This window comes from Sciurus vulgaris (genome assembly GCF_902686455.1).
Source record: "Sciurus vulgaris genome assembly, chromosome: 14".
Taxonomy (NCBI): domain Eukaryota; kingdom Metazoa; phylum Chordata; class Mammalia; order Rodentia; family Sciuridae; genus Sciurus; species Sciurus vulgaris.
This window is the reverse complement of record NC_136475.1, coordinates 29353929-29363366: the sequence shown is the minus strand read 5'-3', so window position 1 is coordinate 29363366 and position 9438 is coordinate 29353929.

The following is a 9438-nucleotide window of genomic DNA, read 5'->3' as shown; positions in this document are numbered from 1 at the left end:
CGTGACTGGTTACTTTCACTTAGCATGTCTTCAAGGTTTATCCATGTTGTGGCATGTATCAATATTTCATGTTTTTGTCATGTTTTATGTATCTTTTCATCAAGTGATTGATATTTTTTCCTAACTTTTGGCTCTTACAAGTAATGTTGCTATTAATGTTTATAAACAAATTTTGTGTGGACATGTTTTCATTTCTCTTGGGTAGATATCTATGAGTAGAATTGCTGGGTTATATGCTAACTCTATGTTTAACTTTTTGAGGAACTGTGAGACTATTTTTCAAAGCCACTATACCACTTTATGTTCCCATTAGTACTTGTTGTGGTTCCAGTTTCTCCACATCCTTTCTTTTTATAGCCATCCTAAGAGGCATGAAATGGTATCTCATTGTGGTTTTTCACTTACATTTCTTTGATGGTTAAAGATGTTGAACATTTTTGCATGTGTTTATTGTCCCTTTATACACTTCTTTAGAGAAACTTCTATTCAGTCCTTTGCCTATTTTTAAATCGGATTATTTGTGTCTTTATTATGGAGTAATAATTTATATATTTTAGATACATGTCCCTTATCAGACATATGTCTGGCAAATATTTTCTCCTATTCAATGGGTTGTCTTTTCACTTTGTTGACAGTATCCTTTGAAGGACAAAAGTTTTTTTTTTTTAACTTTTATGATGTCCAGCTTATCTATTTTTATTTATTGTGCTCTTGATATCATATCAAAGAAACGGTTATCTCATCCATGAGCACAGAAATTTGCAGAAATTTGAGGGTTGTATTGTTTTAGCTCTTTTCTTTTTTTAATATATATATATTTTTAGTTGTAGGTGGACACAACATCTTTATTTTATTTTTATGTGGTGCCAAGGATCTAACCCAGGGCCTCAGGCATGCTAGAGGAGAACATTACCACTAAGTCACAACCCCAGCCCAGCTCTTTTCTTGTTTTTGTCTTTGATCCACATTAACTTTTGTCTATGGTGTGAGATAGGGACCCAACTTCATTCATTTGCTTTTAAGTACCTAGTTGTCCCGATAGAACTTTTTTTTTTTTTTTTTTTTGCTGTGCTGGGGATTGAACCGAGAGACCTATGCTTGCAAAGCAAACACTCTACCAACTGAGCTACATCCCCACCCACAACTATTTTTAAATAAGGAGGGAGAACAGAGAAAATGTTTTCAGCAATTATGTTAGTGGTAGTGTTAAAATGGTTCTGACACCCTTGTGTAGGTAATATGAGATAAAACAAATGAGTAATTGCAATGCAGTCTAATTGTATCATTCCCTGTATCCTCGAGAATCAAAATGCTTGATTAAAAAGAAAGACATCATCATGAATAAGGCTATAAAAGACTAAGCAAAGTCTCTATAGTCTTGAATAGAAATGACAAATGTTGGATATGAACTCACAAATTATGTGGCTCTGTCCACTGAAAAAGCCTGAAGACAATGACCAGCCATGAGGTAATGAACATCCCTTAGCACCCAGACTGTGTCCTTGAAATATCATTTCTCAGTAAAAGAAACTAGAACTTATAAAGAAATGGCTGATCCCAAGTCCAGGGCAGGAAATGTACAAGATGAACCCGGAGCATCTTGCAATGCTAGATTGCAAGGAAGCTACCAGGGACAAAAAGTAAACCTGAGGAGGCACCCACTGACCACAGACCTATTTGAGCTTCTATAATGATAATAATTACAAGTTTTAAACTCATTAAATATGCCTATATCTGGGTGTTCATAATCATATTTTTAGAAATGGAATTGGTCACCCTTTAGAGGGTGATATGGAACCAATTTATTATCTTAAAAATTGATAAATAAAAGGAATAAATATCATATTTACCCTACTGTCTTAATCTATTTGACTTGCTAAAACAAAATGCCTTAAACTGGGAGGTTAATAAATAACAGAAATTTGTTTCTCACACTTCTGGAGGCTGTAAGTCCAAGATCAGTGTGCCAACATGATCAGGCTCTGGTGAGGGCTGTCTTCCTGATTCATAGAATGCCCCTTTCTATGTCTTCCTGTGGCAAAAGAGACAAGCTAGTGCTCTTGGAGTCTCTTTGTAATGGCCCTGATCCCTTCCCAAAGACTGCACCTCCTAACATGGTCACTTGGGAATTAAGATTTCAGCACAACAAACATTCAGCCCATAGCATCTCCCTGTCTATGTGAGTTTTCCTCTTTCTTTTTTTTCCCCCTCTATATGAATTTTAACAAAACAATAGATGAGGTAAAAACATGTTTTTATAAAAAAATTTGAACTAGTAAATGAAACAAATTATAGTATCAGAAAATCGACATTTGGCAATCTCACGATGAATAATAGATATAGGCACTATGTATCTGTTAACATAATAAAAAATGATAACTGGACGATGTGGGCTTCCATATAGTCTTGCCATACAAGACCCATAGTTTTACCAGAGGTACTGAACTTCTGTCTCATCTAGTCTCTGTATCAGATATCACTTGCAGGAAACAGGACACAGGAACACACTGAACTTTATCACGAGTATTCAAGTAACAAAATCCAGACCGAGGGATATTCCTCCTATAGAATCTATGGGTGCACATTTGGATGATATAATCATAATAAGAAAAGTGTGAGGAAGTGCTCACTGTAAAAGTGAGGATGGTATCATTTCTGTGAAGGAGGGAAATTGTGATTGGAATGAGTTACATGGAAGGGGCTTCCAGAGTGTCTAGATGGAGTTAACTTTAAAATAACTCATTAAACCATGCATTTGATTTGTGTGGTGCTCTGCTATGGTGTTTCATTTATAATAATTTTTAAATTTCTAAGTTGCACCCTAACTAAATCAAGTTTTAGAGGTGAAGTTCAGGCACCTGTATTCTTTAAAGCCACCTGGTGATTCTGAAGTGCAGCCAAGTTTGAAAACCAACATGTAGGAGGAATGGTGCTTCATTGTGGTTAGTGTCAGCGGCCTGCATTCTAGAGTTGACATCTTCACATGACTATAATGAAATGCTGAGATAATTAACTTGCCAAAAAAAGGCTAATTTTGCCACCTGGTTTTGAAGATTCTAGTTCAAGATCAAGCAAACCCATTGCTTTAGGCCTGCAGTAGGGAGTCCTGAGTGTCAATGGCAGGAAGAATGTGGTGGAGAAAATGGCTCATTACATGAACCCAGAAGCAGAAACAAAGAAGACACTCTTTGTCCCACAATACCCTTGGAAGGCACACCCTCGGTGACCTAAGGATCTCCCACTAACCCCACCTCCTAGAGGTCCTACCACCTCCCAATAGGAGGATTAAGCCTTTAAACATGGACCTTTGAGGGCCATTCAGCATCTAAACCACCGCAACCACCAATCCAGCTGTGTGGCTTAGAAGAGAAATTTTAAGTTCTCTGAACCGTAGCAGCCCATCTGTCACATGGTGAAACAGTTTATCTACCCAAAGTTGAGACCAGACAGGTTGAGTTTTGAAGTTACTCTATGTTTCAAAACCTGATCATCTAAGTGAAAAGAAATAAGATTATATTAGAATTATTTAATTGTATGGAACTTTTTAACAATTATGTACATGGTACGTTCTTATGCATGCATCCATATGAAAAGTTTGTGTGTGCACATATGCCATCCAGGGTCCTGGCACAAAAGAGAATTTGCCATATATAGTTCAATGGAGAGATTCAATGAAGGAGCTATCTACAGAGGTGTGGGCAGAATTCTGTACTTAGAGACTTTAGAGTGAAAAGCTGTTACCACCCTAAACCTATAAATTGAGAGGACAAAATGTGTTCCTGGAGCCCAGGAAGAGCCAAACTTCTGAAGGAGCCACCCAATAGGAGCTGTAGTTATAGAGGGATGCATCCTCTCACACTTGGACCCATTTATGTGTATGGCTATGCAGATGGATATACCACAATCCACTAATCTATTCAATTGTTGATGAACGTTTGACTTGTTTTCGAATTTTCATTCTTAAAAATTATGTTGCTACCAATATTCTTGTGCAAGTCTATTGGTGTAAATATGCACACATATCTGTTGAACATATACATAAGACTAGAATTTCTGGGTTAAAGCATATATGAAACTTCAATATGTATAGCCAAACTGTTTTTCAAAGTGTGTGTACCAGTTTGCATTCTCACAAACAGTATGTAAGAATTCTTCTTCCTCTTTTATCAACACTTGCTAGTGAAGAAAAACAATCAAATACTAATGTTCGTTATTAAACTAGAGAAATTGAGACAGTGTGATCTGGGAAAAATTCAATTAATCAATCAATAGAGAAGAATAGAGTCCAGAAATAGTCCCAGACACATACAGACACTCAATTAGTGACAAAGGCAGGGCCACAGTCTCCTCAGTAAGTGGTATTGAGCCAACTGAACCCACCCCCCAAATGAGGCTTGACCCCATCTCGCACCAGACCCAACAATGAATTCCAGGTGGACTACAGGTCTAAATGCAAAAGATTTTTAAAAAATGAACATCAATAAACTGAATTCAACTAAGATTAGAAACTGAGAAGTCTGTTTTGGTGAATGTATCAGGCTATTATCCAGATGAACTGTTGACATTCTTTTGTGCATCTTTTAATCTGTATGTTCCTCCTCCATTCTTTCTTTGCTTATAAGGCTTGTGACTGGTAGACTTTCCCTTAGTCTGAATTGTTACTTCAGTACTCACAATGAAGTTCAGTGTGTTCCTATGTCCTGTTTCCTGCAAGTGATATAACCTTAGGTTATTCTATTCTAAAAAACCTAAGAACTATAATAGTATAAATCATACACTGGCAAAATGTATGATTTCAACATAATCTCTTATTCAAATTACAGAAAAAGTCTTAGAATGAAAAAGACAGCAATCTGATGGACAATAATTAAGAGACTTGAATGGGCATTTCACAAAAACAAATGCCCACAGTCAATAAACATATTTTTAAAATAATCAACCTCATGCAAAATAAGTAACTGAGATATTACCCCATACCACCCACATGGCTAAAATTTAAATGACTGACAATGTACAGTTGGAAAGAATATGAAGCTTTGGAAATTCTCACATGTTGTTGATGGGAATTTAAATTGATATACCCCTTTGAAAGTGAAAATAAAAAGTTGAAAATATATGATTCATCATTTCTCTCTATACTCCAGAGATGTGCACATATGTGTCCCAAAAGACAATAGAAGAATACTCATGAACATCTTTTATTATAGATAAGAACTGGAAACAACCCATTAACAATAAAATGGACACATTCATTATGGTATACTCATGTCATAGAGTAGTATACGACAATGAAGACAGACAAATCAATGCTACAACATCATGAATCAATCCCACACTTACAATGTTGAGTGAAAGAAATCATATATAAATTAATATATATTGTAGAATTTTATGTATATAAAGTACAAAAACAGCAAATAATCTGTGGTACTAGAAATCAGAATAGTATTTAAGATTGAGAAAGAAGGAAGGGGTTGTGATTACGTGGAGTATAAGCCAGGCTTCTGGAATGCTGGTATTGTCTTATTTCTTGATCAGGAAAGTATTGCCTGAGTATATTTATTTTTTGATGGTTTATCAAGTTATGCACTTAGGAATTCTATACTTTCATGTGCATATCTCAATTAAAATTTTAGTTATAAAAATTTGTACATACAAAAATATTCGCTATTTCATTTTACATGGTGTCATTGGGTTCATCAGTAATGGTATTAGTTTTAAAAAATAGGGCATATTCACAAAGTGAACTACTTGGTTGTCATATAAAATAATTTGTTTAGGAGACTTTCACAACACTTTGATAAATGGAAAAAGCAAGTTACAAAATAGCATATTTAGTACAAATCTATTTGTTGAAAAAGATATACGTGGTATGTTTTTGGAGTGTGTGTGTACATGTGTGTGTGTGTGTTCAAACAAATAAACTTGGAATGATTCTTTCCAAAATATTAAAAATATTTGTCTCTCGAGTAGTGTGATTACAGGGTTGTTGGGTTTTTTTTTTTTTCCTCTTCTGAGCTCTTTGATTTTCCTACAATAAACATGTTCTACTTATGCAAAAGAAATGTTTAAAAAAAGAAAATCTATTCAAAGCTGTGTTGGCACTCCATTAAATACTTTTTACATATTCTCTAATTCTATCAAAGTAATCTTTTATTCTCCCCATGGTATCTGAATAATTAGACAGAATGACAAAATCCACTGTGTAGAGCATGAAACTGAATTCTGAAATGGCTTCCATTCCCAGATTTCCTGTTGTGTGATCTTGTTTCTCACATCTATCTCTCTGTACCTAATATTCTCTTCCCAGTGGCTTCCTGAAATTTGGGTTTACAATCACTGCTTCTCTGTATTTCCCCCAGCATTTAGATTTTTTTTTTCCATCTATAAGATACACAGTCACAAAATCTCCAGACATGAATCAGAATAGGTGACTTAGATTTAAAAAAATAATAATAATGATCATACTAGACTCCAAGTGCAAAGTACCTACTATTTGTTAGATTCAGGGCTAAAAGATTACATTCCTGAATCCTCACAACCTTAAAAAGTAGATATCTTTATAGCTATTTTACACATACAGAATCTGATGTTCAAGCTGGGCTTGGTGTACACACCTGTAATCCCAGCAGCTTGGGAGGCTGAGGCAGGAGAATCTCGAGTTCAAATCCAGCCTCAACAACTTAGTGAGGCCCTAAGCAACTCAGTGAGACTCTGTCTCTAAATAAAATGTAAAAAAAGGGCTAGGGATGTGGCTCAGAGGTTAGTGCCCCAGGTTCAATCCCCAGTACCAAAAAAAGAAAGAAAGAAAGAAAATCTAGTATTCAGATTGATTAAGCAATTTGACCAAGGTCATCTGGTTAGTAAGTTGCAAAGCCAAGATTCAAGAGCAAGGAAGAGCCCTCTACTGACAGGGTAATACCAGCAAAATCGTCAGCAAGAGAGATTCCTGTAATAAGCACTTTCATACACAAATCTTTGTCACTTCCCTACTTATAGAAGTCTGCTATTGGGATAATGAAGGTGAAAATGTCAGGAATGAACTATAGGGAGAATTTGGCAATCTTTAGAAACAACTGGTTGTTTATGGAGCTGGAGGTCCCATTTCAAACCAATATTTTTTTATTATTTTTTACTTTTTTTGGTAAGTGTGCTCACTTGTTGGCTGGGTAGAATGAGACCCTGGAAACTCTACTTTGAACTACCCAACTCCCATTTCCCCAGAAAGTCCAGAGAAAGCACTTTAGCAGGTGTTGAGGACAGGTTGGGATACCCAGCAACTGAGAAGTCTAATTTGGTGAATGTATCAAGCTATTATCCAGGTGAACTATGGACATTCAAGATGCAACCACGAAATTTTCAAGGCTTAAACTAAATAACATCATGTCAAAGACAAAATGGGAAAGACTTTTAGAAGATAACTTTCCAATCACTGATTTTCAGGTACTAGTTGGAATTGCCCCCAAGATATAACCATATAAATGAAGATGTTTTAATTGGGGGAAGAGAGTGAGGAGATAAAGTCCCTAAAGTTCAAATTTGAGCTTGCTCAGAAGCATCTGGAGGACTTGTTTAAACACATTTTTCTGGGTCCCATCTCTAGAGTTTCTGATTCAATAGATCGAGAGTAAAATACAATAATTTCCACTTGACCAAGTTCCCAGATGATGCTGAGGCAGCTGGTTCAGGACCACATGTTGAGAACCAATGGCCTAAGAAATTGGTCCAATTAACCACAACTGTATGGAATTTTTTAGAATGTAATGGCATCCTGTTCCACCCTGGCCAGCAGGAGGAAGAACATTTTAGGGATGCTATGCTTGTTCAGATAGGGGAGAAGGAAAACCAAGACAGTGTGGTATCAAAGAAACCAAAAACAAGAGTTTCAAGGAGGAATAAACTAAGAAGTCAGATTAGAGAAGGAAAGATAATGGTCCTCTAGATTTGGCATCCAGGAGGTTATTGGTAATATTAGGGAGAAGAGTTTCACTGGAATGGTGGGGATGGAAACATGGGGACAGAGGCTTTTGAGTGAAGCAACTGGTGACAGTTCTTGCAGATGAATCTTCAAATAGCCTAGCTATGAAAAAAGTGGAGAGTTACAGGATAGTAACTGAAGAGGACTTGACTTGAGCAAGTGGTGAAGGAAAAACACCATGAGGAAAAAGGAATTGAAAACACAGAGTTGACAATTGCTGGTCATGCATCAGTTCCTGAGAAAGTGAGGATTCCAAGCCTGGCAGACAGATTCCTTCTCTAAGTCCGGAGGGAAGAAAAAAGGATGGGTCAAGAGAAAGGGTATAGTCTGTAGGTGGATGGGAAAGAAGTTAAGAGGGATTTCATCGGATGGCTTTAACATTCCCAATGAAACAGGCAAGTTCTTTACTGAAAGAGAGATAGTAAGGCAGAGAATTTGAGGAGAAAATGAAGAGGTTAGAATAACTTCTCCAGAGATGGAAAATCACATGATTTCTGACATTTAGAATTCATGTGCAGGACAGAGGACCCAAAAGAAGTTGGAAAATCTGACTGGGAATCACTCTAGCATGAATCTCTTTAGTAGCACTCAGCTGAGCAACAGAATTTTTGGATTGACTGAGGTTCAGGATTCTCTAAGTCAAGTACATTGGCAGAACAAGGGGCAAGAGACTTTAGGGAAATGGAAAGGTTAAAGAGGAGGATTCTGGGTTCCAGATCCAACAGGAAATAAATGATGGCATGAGGATACTATTTTCCTTTGCTAGATAATGGAGTGGACAGGGAAATATAATGAAAGTACATCACAGGAAGGATTAGATTCTAGAGCTAACACTTGGAGCATAAATTCATGAGGTCAAATTTGCCTTTGGAAATTCTTTAAGTCACTTCTTTTTTAGTTGTAGATGAACACAATACCTTTTTATTTTATTTATTTTTATTTGGTGCTAAGGATTGAACCCAGTGCCTCACATGTGCCAGGCAAGTACTCTACCACATGAGCCATGACCCCACCCCAACTTAAATCACTCTTAAAACACAATTTGCACTGACACTCCAACATACAATTTTTCAGTAAGAATTACATGGCCAACATGAGCCTAGAACTCTGTCTTGGAGCCCAGAAAGTAGTTGGCATGTACTTGGAGGCTGTATTGACCAGAAACAGACTGCTGTTTAAACCTTAGAATCACAGTAGGGGCCACAAGATACTTCCACAATAAGTGCAAGGGAACTGAGGTCAACCCAGGAAACAGCAGATCCATGGCTCCTACCTCAGCCTCCCTCCCAGGCACGTACCCTCCAAGGGAAAGGCAGTGAGGCAACTGTGCTATTTAAACTGTTCTTTCTTTCCCATTCTCATTTTTTCCCCAGACTGTAGAACCAAATTTAAATTAGTTAAAAACATGAATGATGTGATTTCACTATTTTAGGAATAGGAAAATGAGTGTGCTTAAATAA